This window comes from Chiloscyllium plagiosum, unplaced genomic scaffold (genome assembly GCF_037043375.1).
Source record: "Chiloscyllium plagiosum isolate Xiang-an unplaced genomic scaffold, Cpla_swu_hap1 HiC_scaffold_21, whole genome shotgun sequence".
NCBI classification, from domain to species: Eukaryota; Metazoa; Chordata; class Chondrichthyes; order Orectolobiformes; family Hemiscylliidae; genus Chiloscyllium; species Chiloscyllium plagiosum.
Window position 1 is genome coordinate 101,082,653 of NW_028270159.1, and position 15,386 is coordinate 101,098,038.

General features: G+C 44.9%; 1 pseudogene; it reads right to left on the bottom strand.

Moving 5' to 3' along the window:
* Positions 1-544: 544 nt before the first annotated feature.
* LOC148146549 (putative G protein-coupled receptor 139) lies at positions 545-2,418 on the bottom strand (annotated as a pseudogene).
* Positions 2,419-15,386: the final 12,968 nt, after the last annotated feature.

Below are 15,386 nucleotides of genomic sequence, written 5' to 3' on the forward strand. Positions count from 1 at the left end.
TGTTCGTTACACCAACTACTGGTCACAGGTCAGCCTCTGTCGGAATTACCAACTGGTCTTCCTAGGCGTCTGATGTCACGAGTCAACTTCTTGTTTGAACAGTGCTTTATGTTCAAGGATGAGCATTGGTTTAGCTCTTTCATCAGTCCATGGCTTCAGTTATCTGATTGGCTGATTTATTTATTTTCACGTGCACAAAAGTTCAGTGAAAAGGTTTGTTTACGAGTAGTACAAGCAGATCATGGTAAGCAAGAGCGTACAGATAAAACAAACTTAGACAGAGGCATTCAGATGAGACTTCACAGGGTGTGCGCTAAGCGATATCAATGTTAGCAATATGAGCATTATTTGAGGCGAGAAAGTGCAATCATCTGCCTAATACTGGCTGAAAAGGAACTGTTCCAGAGCCTGTCGGTGCAACGGTCCAGGCTTCTTTATTTTCTGCCTGGCGGAAGAAGTTGCAGCAGATCATTGTCTGTTTGGCAGATCTGCTTTCAGTTATTGCATGGTGCTCTCTGATTGGCTGGCTGCCCTTGGACAAGTCTCAGTTGCTTTATTTCTTCAGTAATTTAATAATTGCTGTAAAGGGATATTGCAACATGTTCAGGAGTTGCTCTCGAAACTTCTACTGAATCAACCCATACATGCAGGTATTAATGCATCAATTTGCATCGAGCAACATCCATCCAATTTGTTGAAATATATACTCAGCCGGTTTGTAATCCGTAGGATCGGATCCTGTAATTTTAGAATATAAGAATCCTACAACTTACACTGACCACAGAACGATAAAGTTGCCCAAAATGGTTAAAAGTAAAATCACAGACTTCCGTCTGCTCTCCATCTCTGAGTATCCGGCATTCTTTCCACTGCTCTGACCTCTCAGTCCCTTACGTTCTTGACTGCTCACTAAAGTGTGTCGGACTGTCAGTGCATTAATCATCAGAATTAAAGTGAAAGGGAATAAAGGGGTTCAAATCCGATCAAACCAATCAAATCCCACCCATCCAGGATCAGTATAATAACTTAGTGTCACAGTGCAGAGCCATGGTACATTGTTGATTATACTCAATGGCTCAATTGGAAAGTTGTATGGGATGTTTCTTAAATAGAGCAGGACGCAGGTTACCGTTAGAACAATGGCTGCAGTTTTCTCAGTGCAATATTTCATTTTCAACTTCCGGCAACAAATGGCCACAAATCGATCAAAAGAGAAAACAACTGTGAACCAGACAGAGCAGTCTGTCATTGCAGAGGCGAGTACAGTTTTGAGGCTGCACACAAGAGCAATATCCAGGAAGGTCCCTGGGAAATAATGATAACTGATGTGCCACAAAAAGTTGATTAAAATACTGACTGATAGATCTGCTATTGCCGTGTCCACCAGGTAGCGAACGGTACCAGATAGCCCACACTTTCCGTGACACAGGATGACAATTGCCATTAAATTAGCTGAAAGGAAAGGAATGGAAAATAATGTGAAAATGACTGAACATGCATCCTCCATGTACAAGTAAGGCCATAAGTTTACCTTGCGACTGAAGGAAGGAAATCAGAAAAGCTACTAGTCAAACTGTATTTGACCCTCCTCAAACGCAAAAGGGACTTTTTAGAAATGATCAAGTCTGAAAATATTCATTAAACAGTTGTTGCTATTGAAAGGAGAAGGAGTCTGTTAAGTGTAATCAAGGCAGCTAAAGGTGTAGATTCTTTTCCTTTTGGACCTTTGCAGAAAGACGTTCAGACCTTAATTTCATTGTGTTGTGACCGGATGGTCAGAGGGAGAGAAGGCAAGTCAATCTGTATTGCTGACGGCGTTGATAGATGAGGCAGGCATGTTGGAGGATGAGATAGATAATCTGTTCACTGATTAGACAATGGAAAACTCGTCAACTAATTCTCTGAATGGGAAGTGAAGGAGTCAAGGAACAGACAGCTAGTGACAGTGATGGACTGTTCGAAGAAACATTGTTCTGGAACTTGCACCAACACAACGATTAAAATAAAAGATAACATGTATGAAGGATAACATGTAAAAAGGAAAAGTGGTAATAAACGTATTGCCTCGGAATTAAATAGACAGTATTCAGACAAAATTAAATTAATTAATGATACATGTGCAGCTGAACAGGTCTGACCTAATAGCCACTACAGCGGCACTGATGTATTCATACCAATGGATATCGGGTAAAGCGTCAGGTACAATTCAAAATGATTAGCTTAACCAAATCATTTTACTCTTAACGTGAATTTATAAGTGTGATAATTAATTTAACACGAAGTATTATGAGACATACAGTAAAAGCAGAGTGCAACAGAATCATACAATATCGTTGGCTTTTTTCACTTACCAAGAATTCCAATAACAGCGAATATCATATAATATAATTTCAGCACATCATCAATTGGACGGGACATTTTTAGTGTGAGGTGCTAGCTTTCTTTGAGATGCAGATAGTCTCTCCCTGCATTATAAACTGAAGACTTTAATTTCCCAAGCCTTTCAATTATAGCCTGTGAGATCACCCGTCTGGGGATATGGCATTACAACATTTTCAACTGATTGTAAAACAGATTTTGACAACACTTCTGTGTGATCAGTAACTGAATACACAAAAGAAAAACATTTTCTTGAAGAGGTTTAGTAGCAATGCCATAGAATTGTGATATCATCATTTCACGCAGAGAGACAAAAGGAGAGAGGGGAGGGAAGAAACACAGAGAGAAGTGGGGAGACAGAGTCAGAGACAGAGAGAGCGTCAATGAGAGAGGGATAGACAGATTGAGAGAGAAGAATGAGGGGTACAGAGCGAGAGACAGATGGAATTCAAGATCACAAGTGAGAGAGATAGAAAGAATGAGATAAAAGCTGGAGATCGAGATTGACAGGGACAGAATGGCAGAGGAGACAGTATGAGAAAACAGAGATATACAGATAGCGACAGGTTCAGACAGACATAGACAGAATTAAGGAGGGAGAATAGAAACACACACACATACACACACAGACAGACATAGAAACACCCACACACACCCACAAACACACACTTCCCCCCAACACACACACACACACACACACACACACACACACACACACACACACACACACACACACACACACACACACACACACACACACACACACACACACACACAGTTTGAGGAAACAGACAGTGCACTTTCTCCGATTTGAAAAAATGTGAGGCAATTCCAGTGAACTTTATGAAATGTTTCGTAGGTGGATGTGAATCAGATGATTCCTTTGGCAGGTGACTCCTGGACCAGGCAGCACAATATCAGAATTGGAGGTACATGGTTTATGTTTAAGACAGGGACATACGCAATGGATTGCAAATTCAGCTCATCAAGGCTGATCCGTCATTCAATATGATCATGACTGATGGAACATGACAATGTTTTTACTCATCCCATCTCCACAAACTTGCAGCTTCACAAAACCTTGAACAAAAGCATTCTGAATCTATACTTCCAAATCTTTATTTCGATTGTACATGACTGGAAAGGGAGGAATTATCCTTGTTAGGAATTTGCCAATAACTGCGGATATTTCACGAGGTTGGGATTGGGTGATGTGAGAGGTGGTTGCTCCAGTCGACTTTGGGGGCGTGAGCAGCAAACGAGGGTAGTGTCTGAATAGCGTTAGATTGGGAAAGGTGTGAGGTGCAACAAAATCTGAGAGCCCACCTCACACCAGTCGCTCAGGGGATGCATGTATTGCAGCAGGTCGTGAAGAAGTTTAAATGGTACTTTGGCCTTGAGCACGAGAGGATTGGATTACAGCCGTGGTGATATCTTGCTGCAGTTGTGCAGGGACCTTAATGAGACGCCACCTGGAGTAATATGTGCAGTGTGGGGTCTCCTTATCTGAGGTAGGATGTTCTGGTCATGGAAGGAGACAAACCTTGTGGGTGACATGGTGGCTCAGTGCTTAGCACGACTGCCTCACACTGCCAGCTACCCAGGTTCGATTCTAGCCTTGGGCGACTGTCTGTGTGGAGTTTGCACATGCTTCCCGTGTCTGTGTGTGTTACCTACGGATGCTGCAGTTTCCTCCCACTGTCCAAAGATGTGCAGGTGAGGTGAATAGCCAAGTTAAATTGCCCATTGTGTCAGGTACCTTAGTCAGGGGTAAGGGTAGGGAAATGAGTCTGGGTGGGTCACTCTTTGGAGCGTCGGTGTGGACTTGTTGGGTCGCAGGGCCTGTTTCCACACTGTAGGAAATCTAGTCTAGTTTCCAAGACTGATTCCTGGGATGGCATGACTGATGCATGGAGAGAGATTGTATATGTTAGAATTGAGTTCACTGGAGTTGAGAATAATGAGTTGAAATCTCTTTAGACCCTGAAAAGTTCTGCTATGGTGAACACAATAAGAATAAATCCGAAGACCAGGGATCCTAGAACCAGGAAGTGGGGTGGGTAAGTTCATACTGAGATGCGGAGAAATGTTTTCACCCAAAGACTGGGGAACCTATGAATAAATCTGCAATAGGAAGCAGTTACAGCCACAACATTGAATGTTTTCGAGATGGAAGTCAATGTTGTTCTTAGGGCTAAAGGGTTCAAAAGAAATGGCGGAGAGAACAAGAACAGGGGATTGAATTGGGTGATCAGGCAGAGTGCGTTGAACGGCAGACCAGTCTCGCAGGGCCCAAAGACATACTTCTGCTCCGATTTCTTGTGCGTCCATGGTAGACACAGTGTAAAGCCATTTCGCTGTGTCGATATATGTTTGTGAGGAATCTGCAATGAACACATGACCAGCTGCCTGCATGAAGCTGGCACATTGAGTGCACAGAGTAAATTTCTCAAATGTGGGACGTCTCACACGCACCAATGTGGCTATCTGACCATGATAGCCATGGCCAATGATCTGAAGCCCTGACATATTGCACACCTTATCGCTCTGTCTCGCTGTCACATCGTCACTTGGAAATATATCAGCGTTTCCTCAGTGTTAATTGGTCAGAATCCAGGTATTCCCTCCCTAAGGGACGTTGTGGGTCTGTGCCAGAGTAAAGCTCTCACTACGCTGTCCCCGATCAAACATTCCCAGGACAGCGACAGTACGGGTTTAATACAGAGTAAATCTTCCTAAGAAATAAGAACAGGTTGTTGACGTCATTGAAGTTGTTCTACAGGCTCCCATGTAGTCAACGGGAATTAGAGGAACAAGTATGCAGAGTGATTGGAGGGACTTGCAGGAGCAATTGGGTTGTCATAGTAGGAGATTTTAATTTGCCTATTATGGACTGGGATTATCAGAGCATTAAGGGTTCAGATGTGAATTTGTTAAGTGCACTCAGGAAAATTTCCATAAGCAGTATGTAGGGAATCCTACTTGGCAAAGGGCAAAACCTGACCAATGTTTGAGAAGTAGGGCTGGACAGTTGACACAGGTGACAGTTGGGAGCACTTTGGGACCAATGACCATAGATTATTAATTCTAAAATATTTATGGAAAGGGACAAAGATGGTCCTCAGGTTCAAGTTCTAAACTGGGGCAAGGCGTATTTCGATTGAATTAGACATGAGATTGCAGGTGTGGTCTGGAGTACTTTGTTTGCAGGCATAGTGACCTCCGGAAATTTGGAGGGCTTTAAAATTGAAATAGCTACAGTTTAAGGAAACATGCTCCTGTGAGGTGGAAAGGCAAGACTGCCAGGGATAGGGAACCCTGGGTGACCAGAGATATTGAGGGGTTGACCAGAAGAAAAGGAGGTATGGCTCAGCTACAAGCAGCTGGCATCAAGGGGATCCTTGGAGGTATATCGGGAACGCAGAAGTTTACTGAAGAAGGAAATCAGAAGGGCAAAAAGGGGGCATGAGGTAGGCTTGTCTGAGAAGATTAGTGTGAATCCAAAGAGGTCATTTCAGCATATTAAAGGTAAAACAATAACTAGAGAGAGAATTGTGCACCGCAGGGGCCAATGGAGACATGTATGTGCATAACTTCAAGTGGTAGGTGATGTCCTCAATGAATACTTCTTCTCTGTGTTCTTTGTGGAGAAAGACATGAAGACTTGGGACGGGGGTACGTTAGTCATGATATCGTGAGGACCGTTCATATCATAGCAAAGGTGGTGTTGGACGTATTAGAATGCATAAAGGTGGATAAATCTCCTAGTGCTGACCACAGATATCCAGGAACGTCGCAAGAGGCGTGAGAGGAAATTGCCGGGGTCCTGGCTGCTGTTTTTGCATCAGTTTTTGGTATGGTTGAGTTCCTGCAAGACTGGAGGGGAGTGAGTATTGTGACATTATTCAAAAAGAGCCAGAAAGAAATACCTGGGAACTATAGATGAGTAAACGTAAAATTTGTGCTGGGAAATTTAGCTGAGAAAATTCAGCGAGGTAAGATATGCATGCATTTGGAACGAGAGGGTTTTATTAGAAATAATGTTGTGCGTAGAAGATCATGCTTCACAAATTTGTTAGAGTGCTTAGATGAAATGATCGGTAAGTATGACTAGGGCAAGGTGGTAGAACTAGTCTAATGGATTTCAGGAAGGTCTTGAAAAAGGATGCTCTGGAAGGTTAGAACACTTGGAATCCAGAGGTAGCTGGACAATTGTATATACACCTGGTTTGATGGTAGGAAGCTTAGAGTATCAGTGCAAGGATGCTTTTTGTCCTGTAGGTCTCTGACTAGTGGAGTGCCTAAGAGATCGATGCAGGTCCCATTCCTGTTATTATCTATATCAATGATTTAGATAAAAAGTTACAAGCATGAATGGTAAATTTGCAGATGACACTAAAGTAGGTGGTATCATGGACAGTGAGGAAGGTTATCAGAAACTGTAACAAGACCTTGATCATATGGGCAAGTGTTCGAGAAATGGCAAATTAAGCTTTGTATAGATAAGTGTGAGGTCTTGCATTTTGGAAAATCGAATCAAGGTAGAGTTTCATGGTGACTGGTAAGACCTTAATGCGTACAGTGAGACATGGGGAACTTGGAGTTTAGGTGTATGGTTCTCTGAAAGTGGGGTCGCAGGTAGACAGGGCATTGAAGAAGGCTTTTGGCACACTGGCCCTCATCAGTCAGGGTACTGAGTAGAGAAGTTGGAAAGTTATGCTGTCCATGTTTAAACCAATACTATGAAGAGGTCAGGCGCTGAGTGACCCTGGCGAAACCCAAACTGGGCGTCACTGAGCAGGTTATTGGTGAGCAGGTGCTGCTTGATAGCACTTTTAATGACTCATTCTATCACTTTATTTATGATCGAGAGTAGACTGATTGGGTCATAATTAGCCGGTTTGGATTTATCCTATGTTTGTGTTGCAGGTTTCTACGTTGTTGGGTAGACACCGGTGTTTACCGGTGGTCAGCAAGTTCTGGAGCACATGTTTTCATTACTATTGCTGGAATGTTATGAGACCCCATTGCCATTGCAGAATCCAGTAATGTGTATCGAATTGGCTGGAGGCGGGTATCTGCGATGCTGAGGACCACTGGAGGAGCTCGAGATGGATCACCCACTCGGCGCTTCGGACTGAAGACTGTTGCGAATGCATCAGCCTTACCTTCTGCTCTGATGTGCTGAGCTCCCCCATCATTGAGGATGTGGATATTTGTGAAACATCATTCTCCAGTGAGTTGCTTAATTGCCCACCACCATTCACATTGGATGTCGAAAGACTGCAGAGCTTAGATCTGATCTGTTGGTTGTGCGATCGCTTAGCTCTGTCTATCACTTGCTGTTCATGCCGTTTGGCACACAAGTAATCCTACTTGGTAGCTTCAGCTGGGTGACACCTCATTTTTAGGTATGCGTCAAGCTGCTCCTGACATGCTCTCTTGCAATCTAACCACTACCCCTTGACATTCAACTGCATTACCATCACTGAATCCCTCATTGTCAACATTCTTGGGATTAACATTGAGCGCTAAAATCTATCCATCACCTACAAGGCACAAGTCTGAAGTGTGATAGATTATTCCCCACTTGTCTGGAAGGGTCCAGCTCCAACAAAACTCCGGAAACTGACACCATCTGGGGATGTGTGCATCTCAGTGTAATGGGGTCTCTGTTGCTTTGTCACTGAAAACTTTGAAATGGGGTCAAAACTCCTCTCTTCGTAAGTCCCCTTGTTTTGAAGGCAATACGATTGATTGTCACGTCGATGCGTGTTCCTATGTGTTTTTGCATGTCTGTGTGTGTGCATGTATGTGCGTATCCGTGCCTGAATCTGTGTATGTGTGTGTGTGTGTGTGTGTTTGTGTGTGTGCGAGCATACATTCCTGTATCTGTGTGTGTTTGTGCAAGCATATCTCTGTCTGTGCCCGCATATGTATCTATGCGTGTGTTTTTCTAATTTACGTGTATGCATGTGTGTTTATCTCTGTGTATGTTTGTGTGTGTGCATTTGCATATGTGTGATAATAGTTTAAACATGTTGAACACTGAATAGTCTGGACACAATGAAGTTTGGGAAGACGTTTCCTTTCGTGGAGAGTGTAGGACCCGATGGAGCAGGCTTACAGGAAATGGAAAACCTTTTAGAACGGAGAAATACAAGAAACTTATTCAGTCAAGAGAGTGGTGAATCTGTGGAATTCACTGCTACAGAAGGCTGTGCAGGATAGATCATTGAATACATTTAAGACAGAAATAGATAAGTTCTTGATTGCCAAGGTGATTGATGGTTATAAGGAGAAAGTGAGACAATGGTATTGAGAAATTTATCAGCCATGGTTGAAAGTTGGAACAGACTTAACGGACAGAATAGCTCAATTGGTGCTCCGACATTTTATCGATTCAGGGTCACATTATGCGTCTGTGCAAGTGTTCATCTGTGTTTGCAATGGGAATCACTTTGCTGTGATGGACGTTTGAATGAATGAACTAAAATGTGGTGAATCAAACGCTGAGAGTCTCTCTCTCTTTCTCTCTCGCTCCGTGTCCCTCTTTAAAGTAAAACAATGCCACCCTCTGCTGGACAGCCCGTACCACTGCACAAGCAGCATTTTCAATCTCTCACATTGCACGATTATTTCAGACTTCAATGAAAACATTGCAACGTTGTCCCTGACGTATGACGTGAAAGATCCGAAACTGATCGATGAGGGTAATATAGTGGATGTTGTCTATTTGAATTTTAGTAACACATTCAAAAAGATATCTCATGGTAGGCTAGTCCAGAATAACAGGTGCATCGGATCCACGGTGTCTTGGCCGCGTGGAGAGAAATGGATTTTTCCATAGAAGTGGAGACGTCGGTGTTGGATTGTGGTGAGTAAAGTTAAAAATCACACAAAACCAAGTTATAGCTCAACAGGTTTATTTGGAAATACAAACGTTAAGAGCGCTGCTCATTTGCCATGTCGCTCGTTGGGAAGGATCATAGGACACATAATTCAAAGGAAAAGATCAAAGCGCCTTACAACAGATGCGAAGTACTGAACAAAAATGGATTGCTGTCTGGAGGTGCTGGAAAAGCACAGCAGATCCATTGCTGATGAAGGTCTTTTGCCTGATATCTCAATTTTCCTGCTCCTCGAATGCTGTCTCACCTGCTGTGCTTTTTCAGCACCACGCTAATCGAGACTCTAATTTCCAGCATCTGCAGTACTCAGTTTTGGTAAAAATAGAACGCTGTTTATTCTTTAATTACTTAGAATGTGGATGTAGATTTCTATATTTTAATATTTAAATCTGAGAACTTCCTTCAAGTATCAGTCTCGAGATAACATAATGGTTCATCTGAAAAGGTGACATCTCAGTTGAGAAAATGCATTAAAGGTGTAAGTTCCGAGTCTGACTGTCTGCCAAACTACAGTCAGGTTGGTTCTATTTCCAAAGTAGAAATTTATTCAGTGTCACATGAACTGATTGCCTTCAGGTTATGTGCTTTTAGAACAAAATAGCATGTATCTGAAAATACAAATCGGCAAATGCATATTCATATCCAGACAAAAGTGAAAGATGCAGAAAATGCAATAAAATTCACTCGGTGTCCTCATGAAATGGGACACTCAGAGGTGCCTGTGTACAAATTCAGCAGAAACACTTCATCTATTGTGTATCATGTGAGGAATAGTTCTGAAAGAAAGATTATTTCTGCATTGTAGGGAGAGCATAACACACTATTTAATGTGTATGTTGTGAGGAATAATTGTGAAGGAAAATTGATTTCTGCATTGTACAGGGAGCATAACTTATCTCCACGGATTGTGTTGCACTCTGAGGAAGGTCAGTTCAGTTTCAAACGTGTGCGTGTTTATACAACATAGAACATAGAATATTACAGCTCAGTACAGGCCCTTTGGCACTCGATGTTGCGCCGCCCTGTCATACTAATCTGACAGGTAAAAACAATGACTGCAGATGCTGGAAACCACACTCTGGATCAGTGGCGCTGGAAGAGCACAGCAATTCAGGCAGCATCCGAGGACAGGCAAAATCGACGTTTCGGGCAAAAGTCCTTCATCAGGAATAAAGGCAGAGAGCCTGAAGCGTGGAGAGATAAGCTAGAGGAGGGTGGGGGTGGGGAGAGAGTGGCATAGAGTACAATAGGTCAGTGGGAAAGGAGATGAAGGTGATAGGGCAGGGAGGAGAGGGTGGAGTGGATAGGTGGAAAAGGAGCTGGGCAGGTCGGACAAGTCCGGACAGGTCAGGGGATCGAGTTGCTGGAGGTTAGAAGCTAGGATGAGGTGGGGGAAGGGGAAATGAGAAAGCTATTGAAATCCACATTGATGCCCTGGGGTTGAAGTGTTCCGAGGCGGAAGATGAGGCGTTCTTCCTCCAGGCGTCTGGTGGTGAGGGAGCGGCGGTGGAGGAGGCCCAGCACCTCCATATCCTCGGCAGAGTGGGAGGGGGAGTTGAAATGTTGAGCCACTGGGCGATTTGGTTGATTGGTGCGGGTGTCTCGGAGATGTTCCCTCAAGTGCTCTGCTAGGAGGCGCCCAGTCTCCCCAATGTAGAGGAGACCGCATCGGGAGCAACGGATACAATAGATGATATTAGTGGATGTGCAGGTAAAACTTTGATGGATGTGGAAGGCTCCTTTGGGGCCTTGGATAGAGGTGAGGGAGGAGGTGTGGGCGCAAGTTTTACAGTTCCTGCGGTGGCAGGGGAAAGTGCCAGGATGGGATGGTGGGTCGGAGGGTGGCGTGGACCTGACCAGGTAGTCACGGAGGGAACGGTCTTTGCGGAAGGCGGAGAGGGGTGGGGAGGGAAATATATCCCTGGTGGTGGGGTCTGTTTGGAGGTGGCGGAAATGTCGGCAGATGATTTGGTTTATGCGAAGGTTGGTAGGGTGGAAGGTGAGCACCAGGTGCGTTCTGTCCTTGTTGCGGTTGGAGGGGTTGGGTCTGAGGGCGGATGTGCGGGATGTGCATGGGATGCGTTGGAGGGCATCTTTAACCACGTGGGAAGGGAAATTGTGGTCTCTGAAGAAGGAGGCCATCTGGTGTGTTCTATGGTGGAACCGCTCCTCCTGGGAGCAGATACGGCGGAGGCGGAGGAATTGGGAATACGGGATGGCATTTTTGCAAGAGTTAGGGTGGGAAGAGGTGTAATCCAGGTAGCTGTGGGAGTCGGTGGGTTTGTCGAAGATGTCAGTGTCAAGTCGGTCGTCACTGATGGAGATGGAGAGGTCCAGGAAGGGGAGGGAGGTGTCAGAGATGGTCCAGGTAAATTTAAGGTCAGGGTGGAATGTGTTGGTGAAGTTGATGAATTGCTCAACCTCCTCGCGGGAGCACGCCACCTCGTTCTCCCGCGAGGAGGTTGAGCAATACATCAACTTCACCAACACATTCCACCCAGACCTTAAATTTACCTGGACCATCTCTGACACCTCCCTCCCCTTCCTGGACCTCTCCATCTCCATCAGTGACGACCGACTTGACACTGACATCTTCGACAAACCCACCGACTCCCACAGCTACCTGGATTACACCTCTTCCCACCCTAACTCTTGCAAAAATGCCATCCCGTATTCCCAATTCCTCCGCCTCCGCCGTATCTGCTCCCAGGAGGAGCGGTTCCACCATAGAACACACCAGATGGCCTCCTTCTTCAGAGACCGCAATTTCCCTTCCCAAGTGGTTAAAGATGCCCTCCAACGCATCTCATCCACATCCCGCACCTCCGCCCTCAGACCCAACCCCTCCAACCGCAACAAGGACAGAACGCCCCTGGTGCTCACCTTCCACCCTACCAACCTTCGCATAAACCAAATCATCTGCCGACATTTCCGCCACCTCCAAACAGACCCCACCACCAGGGATATATTTCCCTCCCCACCCCTCTCCGCCTTCCGCAAAGACCGTTCCCTCCGTGACTACCTGGTCAGGTCCACGCCACCCTACGACCCACCCTCCCATCCTGGCACTTTCCCCTGCCACCACAGGAACTGTAAAACCTGCGCCCACACCTCCTCCCTCACCTCTATCCAATGCCCCAAAGGAGCCTTCCACATCCATCAAAGTTTTACCTGCACATCCACTAATATCATCTATTGTATCCGTTGCTCCTGATGCGGTCTCCTCTACATTGGGGAGACTGGGCGCCTCCTAGCAGAGCGCTTTAGGGAACATCTCCGAGACACCCGCACCAATCCACCAAATCGCCCAGTGGCTCAACATTTCAACTCCCCCTCCCACTCTGCCGAGGATATTGAGGTGCTGGGCCTCCTTCACCGCCGCTCCCTCACCACCAGACGCCTGGAGGAAGAACGCCTCATCTCCCGCCTCGGAACACTTCAACCCCAGGGCATCAATGTGGATTTCAATAGCTTCCTCATTTCCCCTTCCCCCACCGCATTCTAGCTTCTAACCTCCAGCAACTCGATCCCCTGACCTGTCCGGACTTGTCCGACCTGCCCAGCTCCTTTTCCACCTATCCACTCCACCCTCTCCTCCCTGACCTATCACCTTCATCTCCTTCCCCACTGACCTATTGTACTCTATGCCACTCTCTCCCCACCCCCACCCTCCTCTAGCTTATCTCTCCACGCTTCAGGCTCTCTGCCTTTATTCCTGATGAAGGACTTTTGCCCGAAACGTCGATTTTGCCTGTCCTCGGATGCTGCCTGAATTGCTGTGCTCTTCCAGCGCCACTGATCCAGATACTAATCTGACGCCCATCCCACCTACACTAATCCATATACGTCCATATGCCTGTCCAATGGCGACTTCAATGCACTTAAACTTGGTGAATATACTACCGTTGCAGGCAAAGCATTCCATACCCTTACTACTCTCTGAGTAAAGAAACTACCTCTAACATCTGTCTTATACCTATCTCCACTTTAAAGTCGTGTCCCCTCGTGTTTGCCATTCCCATACTTGGAAAAAGGCTCTCCCTGTCCACCCTATCTAACCCTCTGATTATCTTGTTTGTCTCTATTATGTCACCTGACTGTGTGTACGTGTACATATGTGTGTACATATGTGTGTTTCTGTGTGTGTTTCTTTGTGTGAGTGTGCGTGTTTCTCTGTATGTGTGTATGTGTGTGTTTCTCTGTATGCGCGTGTGTACATACATGTGTGCATGTTTCTACGTTTGTGTGTGTGTGCATTTTTCTGCTCTGCACCCATTCACAGCAAATTATGGCAACTTAGGAATTTCAGTTTATATGCAGAAGATTACGTGGGGGAGGGGAATGGAGTAAACGATATGTGGTGAGAAAGCCCAATTAGGGAGAAAAACAGTTGAATAGAGAAAGGTGAAATTAATGACAGAGGACACGAAGGAAAGAATGGAACGGCAGTCCCATCAGTGACAGGAACAGAACTTCTCCAATGTTGGCATGCCTGGAAGGGATGTGGCAGCGAGTCAAATACTATACCGACTTATCACTCACGCCTTACACAATTTCCCCCAAAGCTATCTTCTGCATATAAACCGAAATTGTTCTACTACCATCAGTTCTGAGGTAGAGTCACTCAATCCGATATGTTAACTCTGATTTCTCCCCACAGATGCTGCGAGACTTGCCGAACATTTCCAATAATTTCTGTTCTTGTTTCAGTCGTAGGATTGGCGAATGGGCCGTCAATAAAAAAAACTTTCCTCTTTTCTTCGGATCAAATTATCTCCTGTTCTTGGCATTGGACCAAATTCTGAAAGGGTTTGCAGAAGGATCAGGAAACAGGTCATCAGAGCCTGCTTAGGGTTTCAAAGAAGACTACTCCATGTGCCATGCCCAATTGCAGCATAACAGAGTGTGCAGACGGCCCCACGTGACAATGTGTTAGCGTGAGGACAGCTATGATACTTACATCGGAAATCTACATACCTCTACGTGACAGACGCCTCAATGTGCAGGGATCAGGAGGGCAAACTGTCAGGCGTTGAGTTCCCTAACGAGAGAGTTTGAGGAGGAGAGAATTTCCAGAAGGGAAGGTAGTTACATTAAGCTTTATAAATCAAAGCAGGGTGCATATCCCTAAATTCCTTTGCTTACCAAAAGAAAACAAAAATACGATATCAGATTGAAAACGATCTGTTTGTGTGAGAGATTTGCAAACCTCTCTCATCGTTTGTTTCTGATGTGCACAGTAACATCTTTGCTGAACGGTCTGACCTTAATTCTCAGATATGTTCACTCATTCAACAGTCCCTCAACAATTGAAAACCTAGTCTTTTCGTGTTGATACATTGTGGGGCATAGTACAGATTGCACCTTAAACTTCGAAATGCTTTTGAAAATTAGGCCTCTTTTGTCTAAGAAAAACAGAAGTTGCTCAAAAGGTCAGGCAGCACATGCGGAGAGATAGTACAGTTAACATTTCAGGTCCGGTGACCCGTCTTCAGAAATAACTTGCATGATCTCTCCTAAAACAACTGAAGGAATCCGTAAGAAATGACAGAACACAAAAATCAGAAAATGCTGCAGCAACAGTGAAGTTGGGAGTCTCTTTCTGTGGAGAATTGTAACGAGAATGCTGCTTGATGAATTGTTATCGCTGTTCCGGTGTCTGGCAGAACCGTCAGTGAGCTGGAGACATTTTTTTCAGAAGGTAAAACTGGAGAGCAGATCAGCACCAGATTAAAGGAAGTTCAACAATCGTAATAGCACACCAGAGGAGCCCATGAAAGTAAGGCTGGTGTCGAATACTTTCAAAACTTGATTAGTTGGTCTGAGTATTTTTCTGCACGAGATGTTCTGTCCCTTCAGGCAGCTGACAAGCTCCTTGTTTGAACCTCTGAGCTGATACAATCCCAGAGACTTGCCTAATACTGTGTGAAAGCACCTTGGGGAGATCCCAGCTTAGTTACTCTTTTTTAAATTTCTTTAAATGAACAAGTTCATTACAATAACACGTTTAATGCCAAATTATGAAGGAGCTTTGTTGTTCATACATCGTGATGAAATAACAAAAACAGAATCTAGGATCTGTCAGCAATAACATTG